We start from the raw sequence: 23,628 nt of genomic DNA, 5'->3' as shown, positions 1-23,628 counted from the left end.
ACAAATAACCCGAATAAGAAATGAGAAGGACCACATCACAACAGAACCAAATGAAATTAAAAGAATCATTTCAGATTATTATGAAAAATTGTACTCTAACAAATTTGAAAACCTAGAAGAAATGGATGAATTCCTTGAAAAACACTACCTACCTAAACTAACACATTCAGAAGCAGAACAACTAAATAGACCCATAACAAAAAAAGAGATTGAAACGGTAATCAAAAAACTCCCAACAAAAAAAAGTCCTGGCCCGGACGGCTTCACTGCAGAGTTCTACCAAATTTTCAGAGAAGAGTTAACACCACTACTACTAAAGGTATTCCAAAGCATAGAAAATGACGGAATACTACCCAACTCATTCTATGAAGCCACCATCTCCCTGATACCAAAACCAGGTAAAGACATTACAAAAAAAGAAAATTATAGACCTATATCCCTCATGAACATTGATGCAAAAATCCTCAACAAAATTCTAGCCAATAGAATCCAACAACACATCAAAAAAATAATTCACCCTGATCAAGTGGGATTTATACCAGGTATGCAAGGCTGGTTTAATATCAGAAAAACCATTAATGTAATCCATCACATAAATAAAACAAAAGACAAAAACCACATGATCTTATCAATTGATGCAGAAAAGGCATTTGACAAAGTCCAACACCCATTTATGATAAAAACTCTTACCAAAATAGGAATTGAAGGAAAATTCCTCAACATAATAAAGGGCATCTATGCAAAGCCAACAGCCAATATCACTCTAAATGGAGAGAACCTGAAAGCATTTCCCTTGAGAACGGGAACCAGACAAGGATGCCCTTTATCACCGCTCTTATTCAACATCGTGTTGGAAGTCTTAGCCAGGGCAATCAGGCTAGACAAAGAAATAAAAGGTATCCGGATTGGCAAGGAAGAAGTAAAGTTATCACTATTTGCAGATGACATGATTATATACACAGAAAACCCTAAGGAATCCTCCAGAAAACTACTGAAACTAATAGAAGAGTTTGGCAGAGTCTCAGGTTATAAAATAAACATACAAAAATCACTTGGATTCCTCTACATCAACAAAAAGAACACCGAAGAGGAAATAACCAAATCAATACCATTCACGGTAGCCCCCAAGAAGATAAGATACTTAGGAATAAATCTTACCAAGGATGTAAAAGACCTATACAAAGAAAACTACAAAGCTCTACTACAAGAAATTCAAAAGGACATACTTAAGTGGAAAAACATACCTTGCTCATGGATAGGAAGACTTAACATAGTAAAAATGTCTATTCTACCAAAAGCCATCTATACATTTAACGCACTTCCGATCCAAATTCCAATGTCATATTTTAAGGGGATAGAGAAACAAATCACCAATTTCATATGGAAGGGAAAAAAGCCCCGGATAAGCAAAGCACTACTGAAAAAGAAGAAGAAAGTGGGAGGCCTCACCTTACCTGACTTCAGAACCTATTATACAGCCACAGTAGTCAAAACAGCCTGGTATTGGTACAACAACAGACACATAGACCAATGGAACAGAATTGAGAACCCAGACATAGATCCATCCACGTATGAGCAGCTGATATTTGACAAAGGACCAGTGTCAATTAACTGGGGAAAAGACAGCCTTTTTAACAAATGGTGCTGGCATAACTGGATATCCATTTGCAAAAAAATGAAACAGGACCCATACCTCACACCATGCACAAAAACTAACTCCAAGTGGATCAAAGACCTAAACATAAAGACTAAAACGATAAAGATCATGGAAGAAAAAATTGGGACAACCCTAGGAGCCCTAATACAAGGTATAAACAGAATACAAAACATTACCAAAAATGATGAAGAGAAACCCGATAACTGGGAGCTCCTAAAAATCAAACACCTATGCTCATCTAAAGACTTCACCAAAAGAGTAAAAAGACCACCTACAGATTGGGAAAGAATTTTCAGCTATGACATCTCCGACCAGCGCCTGATCTCTAAAATCTACATGATTCTGTCAAAACTCAACCACAAAAAGACAAACAACCCAATCAAGAAGTGGGCAAAGGATATGAACACACATTTCTCTAAAGAAGATATTCAGGCAGCCAACAGATACATGAGAAAATGCTCTCGATCATTAGCCATTAGAGAAATGCAAATTAAAACTACGATGAGATTCCATCTCACACCAGCAAGGCTGGCATTAATCCAAAAAACACAAAATAATAAATGTTGGAGAGGCTGCGGAGAGATTGGAACTCTCATACACTGCTGGTGGGAATGTAAAATGGTACAACCACTTTGGAAATCTATCTGGCGTTATCTTAAACAGTTAGAAATAGAACTACCATACAACCCAGAAATCCCACTCCTCGGAATATACCCTAGAGATACAAGAGCCTTCATACAAACAGATATATGCACACCCATGTTTATTGCAGCTCTGTTTACAATAGCAAAAAGTTGGAAGCAACCAAGGTGTCCATCAACGGATGAATGGGTAAATAAATTGTGGTATATTCACACAATGGAATACTACGCATTGATAAAGAACAGTGACGAATCTCTGAAACATTTCATAACATGGAGGAACCTGGAAGGCATTATGCTGAGCGAAATGAGTCAGAGGCAAAAGGACAAATACTGTATAAGACCACTATTATAAGATCTTGAGAAATAGTAAACCTGAGAAGAACACATACTTTTGTGGTTACGAGGGGGGGAGGGAGGGAGGGTGGGAGAGGGTTTTTTTATTGATTAATCAGTAGATAAGAACTGCTTTAGGTGAAGGGAAAGACAACACTCAATACATGGAAGGTCAGCTCAATTGGACTGGACCAAAAGCAAAGAAGTTTCCGGGATAAAATGAATGCTTCAAAGCTCAGCGGAGCAAGCGCGGGGGTCTGGGGAACATGGTTTGCGGGGACTTCTAAGTCAATTGGCAAAATAATTCTATTATGAAATCATTCTGCATCCCACTTTGAAATGTGGCGTCTGGGGTCTTAAATGCTAACAAGCAGCCATCTAAGATGCAGCAATTGGTCTCAACCCACCTGGAGCAAAGGAAAATGAAGAACACCAAGCCCACATGACAACTAAGAGCCCAAGAGACAGAAAGGGCCACATGAACCAGAGACCTACATCATCCTGAGACCAGAAGAACTAGTTGGTGCCCGGCCACAATCGACGACTGCCCTGACAGGGAGCTCAGCAGAGGACCCCTGAGGGAGCAGGAGAGCAGTGGGATGCAGACCCCAAATTCTCATAAGAAAACCAAACTTAATGGTCTGACTGAGACTGGAGGAATCCCGGCGGTCATGCTCTCCAGACCTTCTGTTGACACAGGACAGGAACCATCCCTGAAGACAACTCATCAGACATGAAAGGGACTGGTCAGCGGGTGGGAGAGAGATGCTGATGAAGAGTGAGCTAATTATATCAGGTGTACACTTGAGATTGTGTTGGCAACTCTTGTCTGGAGGGAGGATGGGAGGATAGAGAGAGAGGGAAGCCGGCAAAATTGTCAAGAAAGGAGAGACTGAAAGGGCTGACTCAAGACGGGGAGAGTAAGTGGGAGTAGGGAGTGAGATGTATGTAAACTTATATGTGACAGACTGATTGGATTTGTAAACGTTCACTTGAAGCTTAATAAAAGTTATTATAAAAAAAAAAAAATAATAATGCTGCTCTAGTGTACTTTTTTTTTTTTTTTTTTAGTGTACTAGTTAGGAAAAGAGTTTTTCTTTAGGCGTGTTGATGACCCCCTCTAGTCAATATTTCACACTTTCCTTTTTTTATTGATTGTTCAGTGTCCCATCATCATCCCCTAGTCCTAAATCAACCTCACTTGTTCTTGTCAAGTGTTTTTCCTCCTCCAACTTCCAATTCATGAGAGCTCCATTCAGTCAATCCCGTAGTCTCAGCATGTGCATTATCCCCTCTCTCTCCTTCACCCTTATGGGCAATTAGTGCCCTAACTCTCTGTCTTCATGTTTGTTGAGTCTCTTTAATTTGTGTATTCCTGTCCATTTCTGTAGTTGTTCAGCAGACCAAGTTACCTATGGCATTGCATCTGGAATACAGTCATGCTGTCCATCTTGTCTTTATGAATCCATTTTCTTTTCCTATAATTCATTCTAGGCTGCGCTGCCATATAAGCTTTTGCACAATTTAACTTCATGATGTGTTTTCAATCAGTACTGAGTCCATATAAATACTTTATAAGAAGAAGATAATTTCAAACTCTTGATTCAGTCTTACGTTTTTCATGATAAGGACCCAATTTATACATGCGTATCAGAACTGACTTGACAGCAGTGGTTTTTTTTTTTTTCTTTTTTGGTTTATCAACTTAAATTGTGTTTTGTCCCCAATTAAAGGGAAACCCAATTCACAATAGTCTTAATCACATAGTGGGTTTATCTCACATTTATCTCACAAAGAGTCTCATGTTAGGCAGTCCAAGCAAGTACAATAGCTCAGAAGCATCAAGGAGTCAAGAGCCTTCCACTTGCCTTCACCAAATTTAGTATCTAGGCCTTTATCTTCATGCTTCAATCCTCCTGTCCCGAGATGATGTATGCCCAACCTGCACCTGCACATCTGGGTTTTGAGTAAGAAGTAGGAAAGAGAAGAAGTGGTACCAGGGGGTTTTTGCTTATATCTCATTGGCAAGAACTATGTTGTATCACCCATATTACTGCTAAAGAGGCTGTGAAATGAAATTATTTTTTCAAATACATGATAAAGGGTTAGAAAATAAAGATTAGGTCAATTTGTCTACAATCTCTGCCATACCATACGCTAGTTCATTTTATAAAATACTACTCCAATTTCTAAGTTCGCTTAACTTTAGAACAACCTGAGTTGTTTTGGATGCATTGCAATTTAATATACTGGGAAGCTAATTTGTCAACGTTGTGTCAAATCATTCCTAGGAAAAGCACAATCAACAGTCTGAATTTATTTCTGAAAATTTGTTAACCACAGTATCTGATCTGTTTGGAGCTGGGACAGAGACAACAAGCACCACCTTGAGATATGGACTCCTGCTTCTGCTAAAGCACCCGGAGGTCACAGGTATGACCACAGATGGTGAAAAAGGGCAGGGTGAAATTCAGAAAGGAAGTTGGCAACACACAGCTAGTGTTTTCCATCATGCTTCTCTTAGAGAAGCCTCATTATTTAAATTTCTGTGCCACCAGGTATAATTTGTCTAAATGTGATGAAGAGGTAAAAATGAGACAACTTAGCACAATAGGCAATTTTTTTAGTTATCTAGTGTTGCTATAACAGAAATACCACGAGTGGATGGCTTTAGCAAACAGAAATTTATTTTCTCACTGTTTAGGACGCTAGAAGTCTGAATTCAGGGCGTCAGCTCCAGGGGAAGTTTTTGTCATCGATCTTCCCCTGAATCTAGGAGTTTCTCAGTGTAGGGACCCCAAGTTCAAAAGACGTGCTCTGCTCCTAGATCTTCTTGCTTGGGGGTAATGAGGTCCCTATTCTCTCTGCTCATTTCTGTCTTTTATATCTCAAAAGAAATTGGCTCAAAATACAGCCTAATCCTGTAGATTGAGTCCTGCTGCCTCATTAATGTAACTACCTTTAATACTGCCTCATTAACATCATAAACCAACACTAAACCCATTGCCATGGCTGAGTCGATTGAGACTCAGAGCAACCCGTAGGACAGAATAGAACTGCCCCATAGGGTTCCCAAGGAGTGCCTGGTGGATTCAAATCCCGACCTTTTGGTTAACAGCTGTAGCTCTTAACCGGGGTTTCCATTAACATCATTGAGGTTTGGATCAATAACGCATGGGATAATTTCATCAGATCACAAAATGGTGGGAACCACACAATAGTGGATATCATGGCTTAGCGAAACTGACACACATTTTTAAGGAACACAGTTCAATCGGTAACAGGGAGGGGCACTGAGGGAAGGAAAGGACAGTGTGCGCAGAACTAAACATGATAAAGCTCTGTATCAGGATTCCACGGGAAGAGAGTTGCAGCAGAAAAATTTCAGAAAGGCTAATGGCTACCAGGCCTAGAAAATAACCAGCTCCCGATGACCTGGGTAGGTAAAGCAAGTGTGAGGGAAGACCAAGAACGAAGGGGAAGTGATCAATTATCTGAGTGTTTCCAATAATTAGGAGATTATTACTAGGAGTTTCAAACTACTACACTTTCCAGAGCATCCAGAAATCATTCTGAATTTGCATCTAAGAAGTTAGTAATGAAATAAAGAGATGCTTTTAAATCACAGAGTGCATAAAAATGAAATATAAGCATAGTTATAGCAGGAAACAATATTTATGTAGTCATAATGATGTAAACCCCCAAGTGTCTGTCAGTTTGTCATACTGTGGGGGCTTATGTGTTGCTGTGATGCTGAAAGCTATGCCACCGGTGTTCAGATGCCAGCAAGGTCACCCATGGAGGACAGGTTTCGGCTAAGCTTCCAGACTAAGACAGACTAGGAAGAAGGACCCAGCAGTCTACTTCTGAAAAGCATTAGCCAGGGAAAACCTTATGAATGTCAGCGGAACATTGTCTGATATAGTGCTGGAAGATGAGCCCCCCCCCCAGGTTAGAAGGCACTCAAAAGATGACTAGGGAAGAGCTGCCTCCTCAAAGTAGAGTTGACCTTAATGACGTGGATGGAGTAAAGCTTTCGCGACCTTCATTTGCTGATGTGGCATGACTCAAAATGAGAAGAAAAAGCTGCATACGTCCATTAATAATTGGAACCTGGAATGTACAAAGTATGAATCTAGGAAAATTGGAAATCGTCAAAAATGGAATGGAAAGCATAAACATCAATATCCTAGGCACTAGTGAGCTGAAATGGACTGGTATTGGCCATTTTGAATTGGACAATCATATAGTCTACTATGCTGGGAATCACAACTCGAAGAGGAATGGTGTTGCGTTCATGGTCAAAAAGAACATTTCAAGATCTATCCTGAAGTACAACACTGTCAGTGATAGGATAATATCCATATGCATACAAGGAAGACCAGTTAATATAACTATTATTCAAATTTATGCACCAACCACCAGGGCCAAAGATGAAGAAATAGAAGATTTTTAATAGCTGCTGCAGTCTGAAATTGATCAAACATGCAATTAAGATGCATTGATAATTACTGGTGATTGGAATGGGAAAGTTGGAAAAAAAGAAGAAGGATCAATAGTAGGAAAATATGGCCTTGGTGATAGAAACAATGCTGGAGATCGAATGATAGAATTTTGCAAGACCAAGGACTTCTTCGTTGCAAATACCTTCTTTCACCAAAATAAACCTCGCCAGATGGAACACACAGAAATCAAATTGACTACATCTGTGGAAAGAGACAATGGAAAAGCTCAATATCTCCAGTCAGATCAAGGCCAGGGGCCAACTGTGGAACCGTCAATTGCTCCTGTGCAAGTTCAAGCTGAAACTGAAAAAAATCAGAGCAAGTCCACAAAAGCCAAAATATGACCTTGAGTATATCCCACCTGAATTTAGAGACTATCTGAAGAACAGATTTGATGCATTGAACACTAGTGACCGAAGACCAGATGAGTTGTGGAATGACATCAAGGACATCATCCATGAAGAAAGCAAGAGGTCACTGAAAAGACAGGAAAGAAAGAAAAGACCAAGATGGATGTCAGAGGAGACTCTAAAACTTGCTCTTGAGCGTCGAGCAGTTAAAGCAAAAGGAAGAATTGAAGAAGTAAAAGAACTGAACAGAAGATTTCAAAGGGCCTCTAGAGAAGACAAAGTAAAGTATCATAATGACATGTGCAAAGAGCTGGCGATGGAAAACCAAAAGGGAAGAACACGCTCGGCGGTTCTCAAGCTGAAAGAACTGAAGAAAAATTTAAGCCTCGAGTTGCAATAGTGAAGGATTCCAGGGTGAAAATATTAAATGGTGCAGGAAGCATCAAAAGAAGATGGAAGAAATACACAGAGTCATTATACCAAAAAGAATTAGTCGATATTCAAGCATTTCAAGAGGTGGCATATGATCAGGAACCGATGGTACTGAAGGAAGAAGTCCAAGCTGCTCTGAAAGCATTGGCGAAAAACAAGGCTCCAGGAATTGATGGAATATCAATTGAGATGTTTCAACAAACAGATGCGGCGTTCGAGGTGCTCACTCGTCTATGCCAAGAAATATGCAAGGCAGTTTCCTGGCCAACTGACTGGAAGAGATCCACATTTATGCCTATTCCCAAGAAAGGTGATCCAACTGAATGTGGAAATTATAGAACAATGTCATTAATATCACACAAAGGCAAAATTTTGCTGAAGATCATTCAAAAATGGCTGCAGCAGTATATCGACAAGGAACCGCCAGAAATTCAGGCTGGTTTCAGAAGAGGACGTGGAACCAGGGATATCATTGCTGATGTCAGGATCCTGGCTGAAAGCAGAGACTACCAGAAGGATGTTGACCTGTGTTTTATTGACTGTGCAAAGGCATTCGACTGTGTGGGTCATAACAAACTATGGGTAACACTGTGAAGAATGGGAATTCCAGAACAGTTAATTGGGCTCATGAAGAACATTTACATAGATCAAGGGGATACTGATTGGTTTAAATTCAGTAAAGGTGTGCGTCAGGGTTGTATTCTTTCACCATACCTATTTAATCTGTATGCTGAGCAAATAATATGAGAAGCTGGACTATATGAAGAAGTACGGGGCATCAGGATTGGAGGAGGACTCATTAACAACCTGCGTTATGCAGATGACACAACCTTGCTTGCTGAAAGTGAAGAGGACTTGAAGCACTTACTAATGAAGATCAAAGACCACAGCCTTCAGTATGGATTACGCCTCAACATAAAGAAAACAAAAATCCTCACAACTGGACCAATGAGCAACATCATGATAAATGGAGAAAAGATTGAAGTTGTCAAGGATGTCATTTTACTTGGATTCACAATCAACAACCACGGAAGCAGCAGTCAAGAAATCAAAAGACACATTGCACTGGGCAAATCTGCTGCAAAGGACCTCTTCAAAATGTTGAAGAGCAAAGATGCCACCCCGAAGACTAAGGTGAGCCAAGCCGTGGTATTTTCAATCACATCATATGCATGTGAAAGCTGGACAATGAATAAGGAAGACCGAAGAAGAGTTGACGTCTTTGAATTGTGGTGTTGGTGAAGAATATTGAATATACCATGGACTGCCAAAAGAACAAACAAATCTGTCTTGGAAGAAGTGCGGCCAGAATGCTCCTTAGAGGCAAGGATGGCGAAACTGCATCTTACATACTTTGGCTATGTTGTCAGGAGGAATCAGTCCCTGGAGAAGGACATCATGTTTGGCAGAGTACAGAGTCAGGAGAAAAGAGGAAGACTCTCAACGAGGTGGATTGACACAGTGGCTGCAACAATGAACTCAAGCATAGCAGCGATTGTAAGGATGGCTCAGGACCGGGCAGTGTTTCGTTCTGTTGTGCATAGGGTCTCTATGAGTCAGAACCGACTTGATGGCACCTAACAACAACAACAACAATGATGTAAAAAATGGGTATCGATATAACTAAAAATGGTGATATCAATATAATGTAGAATGGGGTGGGGAAAGTATATACGAGTGTATGTGCCTATGTGTGTGCCAGTGTGTGTGCATGGATGTGTGTGTGTTTTGTATGGGAGTCAGATGCACTTGTAAATCCTCATCTCCCATACCTGGCTGTGGTTGTTGTTAGGTGTTGTCCCGTTGGTTCTGACTAATAGTGATAGTATATACAACAAAATGCAACACTACCCGATTCTGTGCCGTTCTCACAATTGTTGCTCTGTTTAAATCCATTGTTGCAGCCACAGCACCAATTTATCCCGTTGAGAGGCTTCCTACTTTTCACTGACCCTTTACTTTCCCAAGCATAATGTACTTCTCCAGGTCAGGTCCCTCCTCTTAACATCTCCAGAGAAGGTGAGACCATGGGTAACCTTGCTGATATTTGAAATACTGGTGGCATAGCTTCCAGCATCATAGCAACACAAAAGCCACCACAGTATAACAAACTGACAGATGGGTGGTGGTATGTATGTCTGCATTGTTGCAACTCTCTCTCTCTATCTAGGTGTACTTCAGGGCATATAACATGTTTATAATGATATTGGGACAATTTCATAATGCTTCATGTAATGCTGAATTGCTATGGCAGTTGTGCCAATTTCCTCCTTTCCATCAGTTCTTATGTCTTATCAGCTAAAGTCCAGGAAGAGATTGACCACGTGGTTGGCCTACACAGGAGTCCCTGCATGCAGGACAGGGGCAGCATGCTATGCACGAATGCCATAGTGCATGAGATCCAGAGATACATTGACCTCATCCCCCTAAACACACCCCATGCCATGACCTGTGACATTAAATTCAGGAACTACCTCATCCCCAAGGTAAGATTTGTTTCTTCAAGTACTCTTAAAGTTCCCGTGTTCGCAGTATGATTTCAATCTTCGACCAACACAGGATGAGAAAAGTGCAAATATCACAAGCGTGGGTAGATGAATTTTGCATTGTGTTGTGTCCAATTTGGGGGTACAAAGCTTTATTACACACCTTGATATCTGGCAGTATAAGCCTTACAAATTTGTTCTGATTCTTTAAGATTGTTTAGATTTCTCCTACCTGTTTTATTTATTTTCCAAATAAATTTTAGTATCGGTTAGTCAATTTCCCAAAATATTTCACTGGGATTTTAATTAGAGTAGCATTAAATTTGTAGATCAGCTTGGAAAGAACTGACATGTTGAATCTTTCAATTCATGAATATGGTATATGCTACCAATCTATTGGGGCTTTCTTTATCCATAATGCTTTGTTTTCATTGCAGTGGCTTGCATATCTTTTGTTAGCAGCTTTCCAAGGCCTTCTAACACGTGGTGCCTTCTTGTTCAATCTACTCTATCCCACTTGAAGCCAGCATGTACTGCTAATATAATAAATTAGGAGAACTAAAAATTCTGTTTTGGGGGATGGGTAGACGTTTGAGTTTGGTAAATTTTCAAAAATTATCTCTAGTCTCAGATGACATGATTCCATATATATAGAAGATTCCAAAGAATCCACAAAATATGTTCAAAACCTAATAAACAAATTCAGAAAATTAGCAAGAGTACAAGATCAACATGCAAAATTCAGTTGTGTTTCTCTAAATTAGCAATGAACCACCAAAACATCTGATAAGAAGCCAGACACAAAAGGTCATATGTTATAGTATTCATTTATATGATACATCATCACTATGAGTTGGAATCGATTCGATGGCACTGGGTTTTTTTATCTATAACCGATAAACCCATACAGACAGAACACAGATTAGTGTTTGGCTGGGGTTAGGGGAGGGGTAAAGAAAAAAAAATTTTTTTTTTTTTTTTGGGTAAAAAAAATTTTTTGGGTAGTAGGGATAAATTCAGTGGTAGGGGGCTTACTTAGGAGTGAAGGTAATGTTTTGGAACTAGATAGAGATAGTGGTTGCACAACATTGTGAATGTACTAAATGCCACTGAATTGTTCACTTTAAAATAGTTAATTTACTGTATATTAATTTCACCTGAATAATTATTAAAAACAGATGAACAAACAAACAGATAGTAGGCGGGATTTGGGCTTCCTATGGGCAGTGATTTGTTGACAACTGGTTTAAGACAGCCATACCCATAGAGCTTTCTGCAACGATGGCAATGTCTTATGTCCGTGCTGTTTAATACAGTAGCCAGTTCCCGAGTACCTGAAATACGATGAATGCAACTAAGGAACTGAATTTTTAATTTTATTTAGTTTTAATTGTTTTAAATTTAAATATTATTAACAATCTATGACTAACCAAAAAACAAAAAACCAAACCTGTTGCTGTCAAGCTGATTCTGACTCATAGAGATCCTGTAGGACAGAGTAGAACTGCTCCATACATTTTCCAAGGAGAACCTGGTGGATTTGAACTGCCAACCTTTTGGTTAGCGGCTGTAGCACTTAACCACTATGCCACCAGGGTTTTCATTATCAGTATTAACTACTGCTAAATAATTGCTTCTAAGGATAGTTCTGCTTGTGTTTCTTCCAAGACAAATTCATTGGTTCTTTTGGCAGTCCATGATATATTCAGTATTCTTCACCAACAACACAATTCAAAGGCATTGATTCTTCCTTGGTCTTCCTTATTCGTCATCCAGCTTTGGCATGCATATGAGGCAATGTAATACACGTGGCTTGGGTGAGGCATACCTTAGTCTTCAAGGTGACATCTTCGGGGTCAGGTGCACCTTACTCTTCAAGGTGACATCTTCGGGGTCATGTGCACCTTAGTCTTCAAGGTGACATCTTTGCTTTTCACGACTTTACATAGGTCTTTTGCAGCAGATTTGCCTAGTGTTGTTTGATTTCTTGGCTGCTGCTTCTATGGATGTTGATTGTAGATCCAAGTAAAATAAATCCTTGACAACGTCCATATTTTTTTCTGTTTATCATGATGTTACTTATTGGTCCTGTTGTTAGAATTTTTATTTTCTTTATGTTTAGATGTAATCCATACTGAAGGCTGTGGTCTTTGATCTTGAGCAATAAGTGCTTCACGTCCTCTTTACTTTCATCAAGCAAGGTAGTGTCATCTGCCTAATACAGGCAGTTAATGAAACTTTCTCCAATTCTGATAACCTGTTCTTCATATTGTGAAGCTTCTAACCTATAATATACCATTTTCAACCATCAAATTGATGAAGACAAAAGCTGAAAAACATTGTGTTGGTGAGGATATGTGTAGATGAGTACTTGCATGCACTGGTAGCTGAATTATGAAATACCACATCATTTGGAAGACAATTTAGCAATATTTACTAAAATATGTAATGTAAGAATTCAAATTCTTGATGTCTACTCTGTGTGTAAATGGAGGAACATCTAAATAATTTTCATTACATCATTACTTGGAAAAAAGTAATATTATAAACTATCTTTATGTTCACCAGAAGTGAAATGGTTCATTCATATTGTACAACATGAATAAGGCAGATGTATATGTGTTCATAATGATCAGAGAAGCTAGGCTTTATGAAGAAGAATGCAGCATTAAGATTGGAGGAAGACTCATTAGCAACCTGCGATATGCAGATAACACAACCGTACTTGCTGAAAGTGAAGAAAACCTGATGCACTTACTGATGAAGACCAAAGACTACAGCTTTCAGTCTGAACCACACCACAATATAAAGAAAATAGAAATACAAGTTGACCAATAAGCAATATCATGATAAAGAAAGAAAGAAAGAAAATATCGAAGTTGTGAAGGATTTCACTTTACTTGGATTGACAACCAATGCCCATGGAAGCAACAGTCAAGAAATCAATTGACACATTGCATTGGGCAAATGTACTGCAAAAGACCTCTTTAAAGTGTTGAAAAGCAAAGATGTCACTTTGAGGACTAAGGTGCACCTAACCCAAGCCATGATATTTTCAGTTGCCTCATATGCATGCAAAAGTTGGGCAGTGGATTAGGATGACCGAATTATGCTGTTGGCTAAGAATATTGAACTATACCGTGGACTGCCAAAAGAATGAACAAATCTGTCTTGGAAAAAGTACTGCCAGAGTGCTCCTTGGAAGCAAGGATGGCAACACTTCATCTCATGTACTTTGGACATGTTATCAGGAGGGATCAGTCCTTGGAGAAGGATATGATACTCAGTAAGGTAGAGGGTCAGTGCAAAAGAGGAAGGACCTCCACGAGATGGATTGACAATGGGCTCAAACATAGCAAGGATAGTGAGGATGTCACAGGAAGGGGCGGTGTTTGATTCCTTTGTACATAGGTTCACTATGAGTCGGAACCAACAGTACCTACCAGCAAAAAGAACTTATGTGTTTGTATGGGACAATATTCAAATTATTTAATAAATATAAAAATCAAGACGCAGTAGAGTACTTGACATTTGGGTAAAGAAAAGAGGAAATTGAGAAATGACATGAATGTGTATAGGTTTTTCTGACTGATGTGCATAAAGTATTTTTGGAAGGGCATATTTCTGGAAGGACGTATAACTAATTGCTGGGAATTGTTTCTAGAAAGTCTAAACGGGGTTCTTTGGTTAGATGCAATGGAGTCCTAGTTTTGATTATATGTGCTTTTGTGTCTTGATGTATTCTATTTTTTAATCAGGATATAAACTATGTAAAATAAAACTCACCCTTTTAAATAAACTGGTCAATGAGCTTTCACAGTTATGTAACCACCACCACAATCGAGATACAAAGCATTTCAATCACAGTCCCCCCAAAAACTTCCCTCCTGCTCCTATTGCAACCAGTCCACTCCACCACCTCCAGTGTTGTCTGTCTGTCCCTGCAGTTTTGCCTTTTCCAGAATGTTATATAATGAAATGTGACATAAATGGAACAATTTATAATCGGTCATAACTCTCTCTCTATTTTTTTATTCAGAATGGAGAATAAAATTCATTATAGGTAAAATATGTGACAACTTCCTTATAAATTAATCAATAATATTCTGAGGATAGAATATATAGGGGTCAGTGAGTCATGGACAAGTTTCATATAGAATATCTAAAACATATTAAGAAGGCCTGTCACCCAGATATTCATTTCTTCCATTATTATTGGAGCTGACTTTTGTAATATTATTACCCCTAGATATAAACAAAACCATCCCCTGTTTATTACTTTATTTATCTGGGTAGAAATGTAACTGTGTTTCTTTGGATGTGTGTTTCCTCATCTATAGATCAAAGACATTAGGCTAAGTGATGTCCAATATTTTACCAACTCCATGATTTCTGTATAACTAAGCTCAATAATACCTATTCATTCTAGGGCATGACCATATTAACATCACTGTCTTCCATGCTGCACGACAACAAAGAATTCCCCAACCCAGAGATCTTTGACCCTGGTCGCTTTCTGGATGAGAGTGGCAACTTTAAGAAGAGTGACTACTTCTTGGCTTTTTCAGCAAGTAACAGAAATTTATATCCATCTGTAATTTAGGTAACAGGGTACCTGTATGAGATCAGTTGAGACTTCCAAGGCACCTACTTGGGGCTAGTAGAATTGCTGATTGTATGTGATCACAAGCACCACTCCCAATGCCATATGCTTTCCCATTCATGAAAAATTCTAATTATTGGGCCAGTGTAGTGAGTTTTTGGGGATGTGACCCAGTTCTCCCATAGGGAGAAAGTTAGGGAATGAGTTGATTGAATTCTGTCTCCAGATACATCACTGGGCTACCCAATAGCATCTCCTACAGGGTGAAACTCATTTAGGTTGCTAGCACCTTTCTTAAATGTATCCGATGCCACAACCTTATTGTTTTCTGTGTGAGCCCCTCACACACCCCCCACCTCTCAAGGCTGAGGTCTGGAGATACAAATATCCGTAAACACAGAATGTGCACTCAAGGGCCTTGCTCACTCCCTAGTTAAGAAAGCAAATGAATAAACAGATCCAATATGACTAGAGCTGTGAGAGAGGGAATCACAGGCTGCTCAGGGCACAGAGTGGGGAAGCCACCAACTTCCTGTTCTCAGATACCTCACAATAAGGCATAAAATGTAATAAGCAGCATTCTAATAATAACAATGAAATGTGAGTTGCATCACAGATTCAGAAAACAAAGAAAGAAGAGGGGGCAAGGCATTTTTTGAAAAATTGTGGTTTATATATATACATGAGAAAACATTTCCCATCTCAACATTCTTAGATGTGCAACTCCGTGACATTATTACATTTGTCATGTCATAAAGAGTCACACAATATCCATTTTCATATTTTTCTAACACCCTTAACAGAAGCTCAGTACCCCTAAGCAATGACTCTTTCTCCTTAGCTCCCATCTCTGTTGTTAGGTGCTTTAGAGTCGGTCCCGACTCGTAGAGGCCCTGTGCACAACAGAAGGAAACACTGCCTGCTCTTGCACTGTCATTAAAATCGTTATGCTTGAGCCCACTGATGCAGCCACTGTGTCAATCCACCTCATTGAAGGTCTTCCTCTTTTCTCCTGACCCTCTACTTTACCAAGCATGGTGTCCTTCTCCAGGCACTGATCCCCCCCAACAACATGTCCAAAGTATGTAAGATACAGTCTCACCATCCTTGCTTCTAAGGAGCATTCTGGCTGTACTTCTTCCAAGACAGACTTTTTTGTTCTTTCGGTACTCCATCTTATATTCAATATTTTTCACCAACACCACAATTCAAAGGTGTCAATTCTTCTGTCTTCCTTATTCATTGCCCAGCTTTCACATGCATATGATATGATTGAAAATACCATGGCTTGGGTCAGGTGCACGTTTGTCTTCGAGGTGACATCTTTGCTTTTCAACACTTTAAAGAGGTCCTTTGCAGCATATTTGCCCAACGCAATATGTCTTTTGATTTCTTGACTGCTGCTTCCGTGGGTGTTGATTGTGGATCCAAGTAAAATGAATTCCTTGACAACTTCAATCTTTTCTCTGTTTATCATGATGTGGCTCATTGGTAGAGTTGTGAGGACTTTTGTTTTCTTTATGTTGAGATGTAATCCATACTGAAGACTGTGGTCTTTGATTTTCATCAGTAAGTGCTTCCTCTTCATTTTCATCAAGAAAGGTTGTATCATCTGCATAACGCAGGTTGTTAATGATTCTTCCTCCACTCCTGATGCCCCATTCTTCTTCATATAGTCCAGCTTCTTGGATTATTTGCTCAGCATTCAGATTGAATAGGTATGGTGGAAGGATACAACCCTGACACACACCTTTCCTGAATTTAATCCACTCAATTTGCCATTGTTCAGTCCAAACAACTGCTTCTTGATCTATGTACAGTTTCCTAATGAGCACAATTATATGTTCTGGAATTCCCACCTTCCTCAATGTTATCCATAATTTCTTATGATCCACACAGTCAAATGCCTTTGTATAGTCAGTAAAACACAGGTAAACGTCCTTCTGGGATTCTCTGCTTTCAGCCAGGATCCACCTGACATCAGCAATGATATCCCTGGTTCCACAACCTCTTCTGAATCCAGCCTGAATTTCTGACAGTTCCCTCTCGATACACCACTGTAGATGCTTTTGAATGATCATCAGGAAAATTTTGCTTGTGTGTGATAGTAATGATATTGTTCGATGATTTTTGCATTCAGTTGCATCAGCTTTCTTGGGACTAGGCATAAAGATGGATCTCTTCAAGTCGGATGGCCAGATAGCTGTCTTCCAAATTTCTTGGCATAGATGAGTGAGCACATCCCGTCCAGTGCTGCATCTGCTGAAATATCTCAATTGATATTCCGTCAATTCCTGGAGCCTTTTTTTCTGCCAAGGCCTTCAGTGCAGCTTGGACTTCTTCCTTCAGTACCATCGATTCCTGATTATATGCTACCTCTTGAAATGGTTGAACAATGACTAAATCTTTTTGGTATAATGACTGTGTATTCCGTCCATCTTCTTTTGATGCTTTCTGCGTCGTTTAGTATTTTCCCCATAGAACCCTTCACTGTTGCAACTCGAGGCTTGAATTTTTTCTTCAGTTCTTTTAGCTTGGGAAACACCGAGTGTGTTCTTCCCTTTTGGTTTTCCATCTCCAGCTCTTTGCACATGTCGTTATAATACTTTGTCCTCTCGAGCTGCCCTTGGAAATCCTCTCTTTAGTTCTTTTATTTCATCATTTCTTCCTTTTGCTTTAGCTGCTTGATGTTCGAGAGCAAGTTTCAGAATCTCTTCTGACATCCACCTTGGTCTTTTCTTTCTTTCCTGTCTTTTCAATGACCTCTTGCTTTCTTCAGGTATGATGTTCTTGAAGTCATTCTACAACTTGTCTGGTCTTCGGTCATTAGTATTCAATGCATCAAATCTATTCTTGAGATGGTCTCTAAATTCAGGTGGGGTATACTCAAGGTCATATTTTGGGTCTCGTGGACTTGCACTGATTTTCTTCAATTGCATCTTGAATTTGCATATGAGCAATTGATGGTCTGTTCCACAGTCGGCCCCTGGCCTTGTTCTGACTGATGACATTGAGCTTTTGCATCGTCTCATTCCACAGATGTAGTCGATTTGATTCCTGTGTGTCCCATCTGGTGAGGTCCATGTGTATAGTCGCTGTTTATGTTGGTGAAAAAAGGTATTTTCAGTGAAGAAGCCATTGGTCTTGCAAAATTCTATCATTCGATCTCCAGCATTGTTTCTATCACCAAGGCTGTATTTTCCAACTACCAACCCTTCTTCGTTTCCAACTTTCCCATTCCAATCACCAGTAATTATCAATGCATAGAGATTGCATGTTTGATCAATTTCAGACCTCAGAAACTGATAAAAGTCTCCAATTTCTTCATCTTTCGCCTTAGTGGTTGGGGCGTAAATTTGAAAAATAGTCATATTAACTGGTCTTCCTTGTAGGTGTATGGATATTATCCTATCACTGACAGCATTGTACTTCAGGATAGATCTTGAAATGTTCTTTTTGACGATGAATGCAACGCCATTCCTCTTCAAGTTGTCATTCCCAGCATGGTAGACTGTATGATTATCTGATTCACAATGGCCAATACCAGTCCATTTCATCTCACTAAAGCCTAGGATATCTATGTTTATGGTTTCCATTTCATTTTTGACGATTTCCAATTTTCCTAGATTCATACTTCGTACATTCCAGGTTCCAATTATTAATGGACGTTTACAGCTGTTTCTTCTCATTTTGAGTCGTGCTACATTAGCAAATGAGGTCCCGAAAGCTTTATTGCATCCTCGTCATTAAGGTCGACTCTACTTTGAGGCGGCAGCTCTTCCCCATTCGTCTTTTGAGTGTCTTTGAACCTGGAGGCTCATCTTCTGGCACTATATCAGGCAATGTTCTGCTGCTATTCATAACATTTTCACTGGCTAACTCTTTTCAGAAGTAGACTGCTGGTCCTTCTTCCTAGTTTGTCTTAGTTTGGAAGCTCAGCGGAAGCATGTCCTCCAAGGGTGACCCTGTTGGTATCTGAATACCGGTGGCATAGCTTCCAGCATCACAGCAACACGCAAACCCCCACTGTACGACAAATTGACAGTCCCGTCTCTAGTAACCACTAATAAATTTTGGCTCTTTTATATTTGCCTATTCTAGATATTTCTTTTAAGTGGAATCATGCAATATCCACCTTTTTGTGACTGGTTTATTTCAGTGAGCATAATGTTTTCAAGTTTCATCCATGTTGGAGCGTGGATCAGGAGTTCATTTCTCTTTATGGCAAAGTGACATTCCATTGTCTGTATGGACCACATTTTATTATGTTTTCATCTATTGATGGTCATTTAGTTTGTTTCTACCTTTTGGCTATCATGATCAATGCTGCAAAGAGCACTGGTGTACATTTATCTGTTTATGTTCCTGCTTTCAATTCTTTTAGGTATATACCTAGGAGTGGAACTGATTGTAGCTCAGTGAAGTATCTGGAAGCAGAAGGCAATCAACCCCTTCTCTGGCTTTCTTACTTTAGAAGAACAAATGGTAATGCTTTTAGAAACCTCAAACTGTTTTTCACAGTTGCTGTACCATTTTACAGTCACAATTCTTCCACATCCTTGCCAGCACCTGTTCTTTTCTTTTTCTTTTTATCATAGTAGTCTTAGTGGCGGTGAAGTGATATCTCATTGTAGTTTTGATTTGTATTTTCCTCGTGACAAATGATGTGAGCATCTTTTCATGTGTGTCCTGACCGTTTGTATTTCTTTTCTGGTGAAATGTCTATTCATGTTCTTTGTCCATTTTTCTTTTTTTTGATTGGGTTGTTTGTCTTTTTGTTTTAAGAGATCTTTATATATTCTGGATATTAAACCATATCAGATATAGAGTCCCCCAAAATGTTTTCCTAACCTGTAGGTTGTCTTTTCACTATGTTGATAAAGTCCTTTGATGAATGAATATTTTAAACTTTGATAAAGTCCCATGTATCTATGTTGTCATTTGTTGCTCATGTTTTTGTTGCCATAGCTAAGAACCAATTGTTAAATACTAAATTTCAGAGCATTACTGGTATGTTTTCTTGTAAGAACTTTATGGTTTTAGTTTTTACATTTAGGTTCTTAATATATATTGAGTTCACTTTTTTTTTTTATTTGGGGTGATCCAGTTTTCCCTGCACTATTTATTAAAGAGACTATTCTTTTCTTCATAGAATGGACTTAGCATCCTCATAAAAACTCAATTGATCGTAGATGTGCAGGTTTCTTTCCAAACTTTTAATTCTGTTCCAGCAGTGAATATATCTATCGTTTTATCAGTACCCAAATCTTTTCATTACTTAAGTTTATAGTATGCTTTGCTATTACGAAGTGCCAGTCCTCCTACTTTGTTGTGTTTTTAAGAGTGTGCTGGCTATCAGGGGCCCTGTATAGTTACACATAAATTTGAGGATTGGCTTTCCATTTCTGGAAGGAATAATGTTGGGATTTGCTGGGTATTACATTGCATTTATATATTGCTTTGAGTAATATTGATGTTTAACAAGAGTAAGACTTCCAATCCATGAAAATAGAATGCCCCTATACTTATTTAGGTCATCTTTGATTTCTTTCAGTAACGATTTATAGTTTTCAGTGTACAACTCTTTTACATCTTTGGTCATATTTATTCCAAGGTATTTTATTATTTTAGATGCTGTTTTACATGGACTTGTTTCCTTAATTTCCTTTTCTGAATGATCATTGCTGATATACAGAAACCTGATTGATTGTTGTGTGTTTACCTTTTATCCTGTCACTTTGCTGAATTTGTTTATTAGTTCTAGTAACTTTTGTGTGGATCCTTTTGGATTTTCTGCATATAAGATCAAGACATCAGCAAAAAGGGACAGTTTTACTTCTAATTTCTCTATCTGGATACCTCTTATTTTCTTTATTTTGCCTAATTGCTCTGGATAGGACTTCCGGTATAAAGATGAACAGCAGCTGTGAGAGTAGGCATCCTTGTTTTGTTCCTGTTCTTAAAGAGAAAGCTTTCAGTCCTTCTCCATTTAGTATGAGGTTATATGAGGACTTTTCCTAAATGTCCTTTATTACTTGAGGAATATTCCTCATATTCCTAGCTTGTTGAATGTTTTTTATCACAAAAGGATGTTGATTTTCATCAGATAACTTCTCTCTTTCAACCGAGTTGATCTTTTGTTCTATTACGGTGGTATAAGATATTGATAGATTTATCAATTTGAGCCACCTTACATTCCTAAGATAAAATGTATTTGATCATGGTATATAATCCTTTTAATATGCTTTTGGATTAGGTTTGCTCGTATTTTGTTTAAGATATTTTCATCTATAGTCATAAGGAATTTTGCTGTGTAGCTTTCTTTTTTTGTGTTGTTTTTGTCTGTTTTGGTATCAAAGTAGTACTAGCCTCACAGAACGAGTTAGGGTATGTTCCGTCCTCTTCTGTTTTTCAGATAAGTTTAAAAAGTAGTAGAGTTAATTCTTAGACATATTTGTTGTATTCCTCAGTCAAACCATCTAGTCCAGGTATTTTCTTTTTAGGGAGATTTTGATGACTCATTCAATCTCATCACTTGTTATGGTTTTGTTACGGTCTTCCATTTCTTGTTGAGTCAGTATAGGAAGTTTATATATTTCTAGGAATTTGTGCATTACATCTAGGTCATCTAATTTGTTGGTGTACAGTTGAGGAGCAGGCTATTTTTACCCATGTAATTAAGGGTAGGACATTTGCTGTATATCAAAGATGTTAGAACTGCCAGCCCATTAACTGTAGGGTCAGGGAAACCATTGGAATGTGTCAGCATACCTTACAGTGATTCCAGAGCACCCTGATCTTCTTCCAGTCTTGATTTTCCTTCTTGGATATTGAGATTTCAACACATCCTGTGTGTCAGTTGAATTTCTGGTCATGAAATAAACTTCTCTAATTATTCAGCTGGAAACCTATGGCGCAGTGCTCAAGAGCTATGGCTGCTAACCAAAAGGTCACAGTTTGAATCCACCAGGTGCTCCTTGGAAACTCTATGAGGTAGTTCTACTCTGTCCTACAGGGTCTCTATGAGTCAGAATTGACTAGATGGCAAAGAATTTGGTTGGTTTTTAATTATTTGGCTTTTGATGTCTGCATTGGATCTGGCATGGCAAATACCCAGATGGCAAAGGACTGCACCCTCCCTTTAAGAAACTCACATTTTAGCAGGAATGAAGAATAAATAATGATAGAATTATGATTCAGTGTGATTTTTGCTTCAATGAAAGCAAGACTATGATAAATATGATGCTGAGGAAATCAATCGAAGGCGATTCTACTGCCTAAGGGGATCACATTTTAATGAGAAAGTGACATTTGACCTAGTTTTTGAAGGAAGTGCATCTTAGACAAAGAAAAAGCATGAAATCTTGAAACTGCACGGTATATTGGAAATTGATGAAGGGTGAGTATGGTGACAGCTGAGTGTGTAGGGTGTGAAGCCTGAAGGAAAGCTCATGGAAGTCAGGCTGGGAACATAATGTGAAGGGCCAGTTAACCAATTTGGCTCTTAACCTGTAAGACAGCTCAGGGGAGCCATTTAAAGTTTGAAGTGTGGGAGAAGCATGTTTAGACATGTGTTTTTCAAAGTACATGAAGGAAACATAGTCTTTGACTAAATTTATGCCAGAGGTACAGAGGGGAACACAGATGTATGAGCCCCCTCCTCTTAGAGCTTCTCCCTTTAATTTTCTTGGACAAGCAATGTAGGTGGTTTATAGGAAAACAGTGATGGAAACTTGAAACGTCAAAACAACAAATACAATCTGGGATATTTAAAGAAGTACTTGGTATAGAGCTCGAAGTAAATATTTCTTGAATGAAGGTTTTTGTGAACATAAGGCCTTAGTTGGATAGCAAGTTTGTTCATACTCTGTCCATCTATCTGTGCAACTATCCTTGTATCCATCCTGCTTGTCCTCCATCCATATATGTAATTATTCATCAAATAATTACTGTATATTCTGTCTGTACTAGGTAAGAAGCATAGTGTCCCAGGAGTATCTAACTTCTGTTTGTTATTTTCAGGAAAACGAATTCGTCTGGGAGGAGGCTTGGCCCGCATGGAGCTGTTTTTATTCCTGACCACCGTTTTACAGAAATTTACCTTGAAGCCTCTGGATGACCCAAAACACATCGACATCACCCCAGTGGCCAATGGCTTTGTCTCTATGCCACCCTCATATCAGCTCTACTTCATTCCTGCCTGAAGAAGCCATACTGTCAGACTGTTCCTATCCTGTACTTGCAAATCTCCTGCACTGGGGCATCATTGACTCCTTCCCATTAGTTTTCTTGACCTCACCTCTCCATATCCCCTATTCCTTCAAGATCTAGTGAAAATCTACTCTATTAAGGGGAGTTTTTGTGTTTCATGAAATAAATTAATCTTGTATTCTCCATATTGTGTAATACTTACATTGATCACCATGCCTTAATCCTTCCCTAACTGAATTATTACTGTGTTATAACTCTGAAACAGAGCAAAGAATGATTTTTTTCCTGTTGCCATCAAGTCATTTCTGACTCATGGTACCCCAGGTGTGTCAGAGTAGAACTGTGCTCCATGGGGTTTTCAATGTTTGAAACCAGGCCTTTCTTCTGAGGCTGCTCTGAGTGGATTA

The 23,628-nt window shown here is 38.9% G+C and overlaps 1 pseudogene; it reads left to right on the top strand.

Annotated features, from left to right (window-relative positions):
- LOC126059564 (cytochrome P450 2C9-like) overlaps positions 1-14,936 on the top strand; it is a 34,435-nt pseudogene extending 19,499 nt beyond the window's left edge.
- The last annotated feature ends 8,692 nt before the right edge of the window (positions 14,937-23,628 follow it).

Source organism: Elephas maximus, chromosome 16 (assembly GCF_024166365.1).
Source record: "Elephas maximus indicus isolate mEleMax1 chromosome 16, mEleMax1 primary haplotype, whole genome shotgun sequence".
NCBI classification, from domain to species: Eukaryota; Metazoa; Chordata; class Mammalia; order Proboscidea; family Elephantidae; genus Elephas; species Elephas maximus.
The sequence above is the reverse complement of the archived record's forward strand: the minus strand, read 5'-3'. Positions and strand labels throughout refer to the sequence as shown.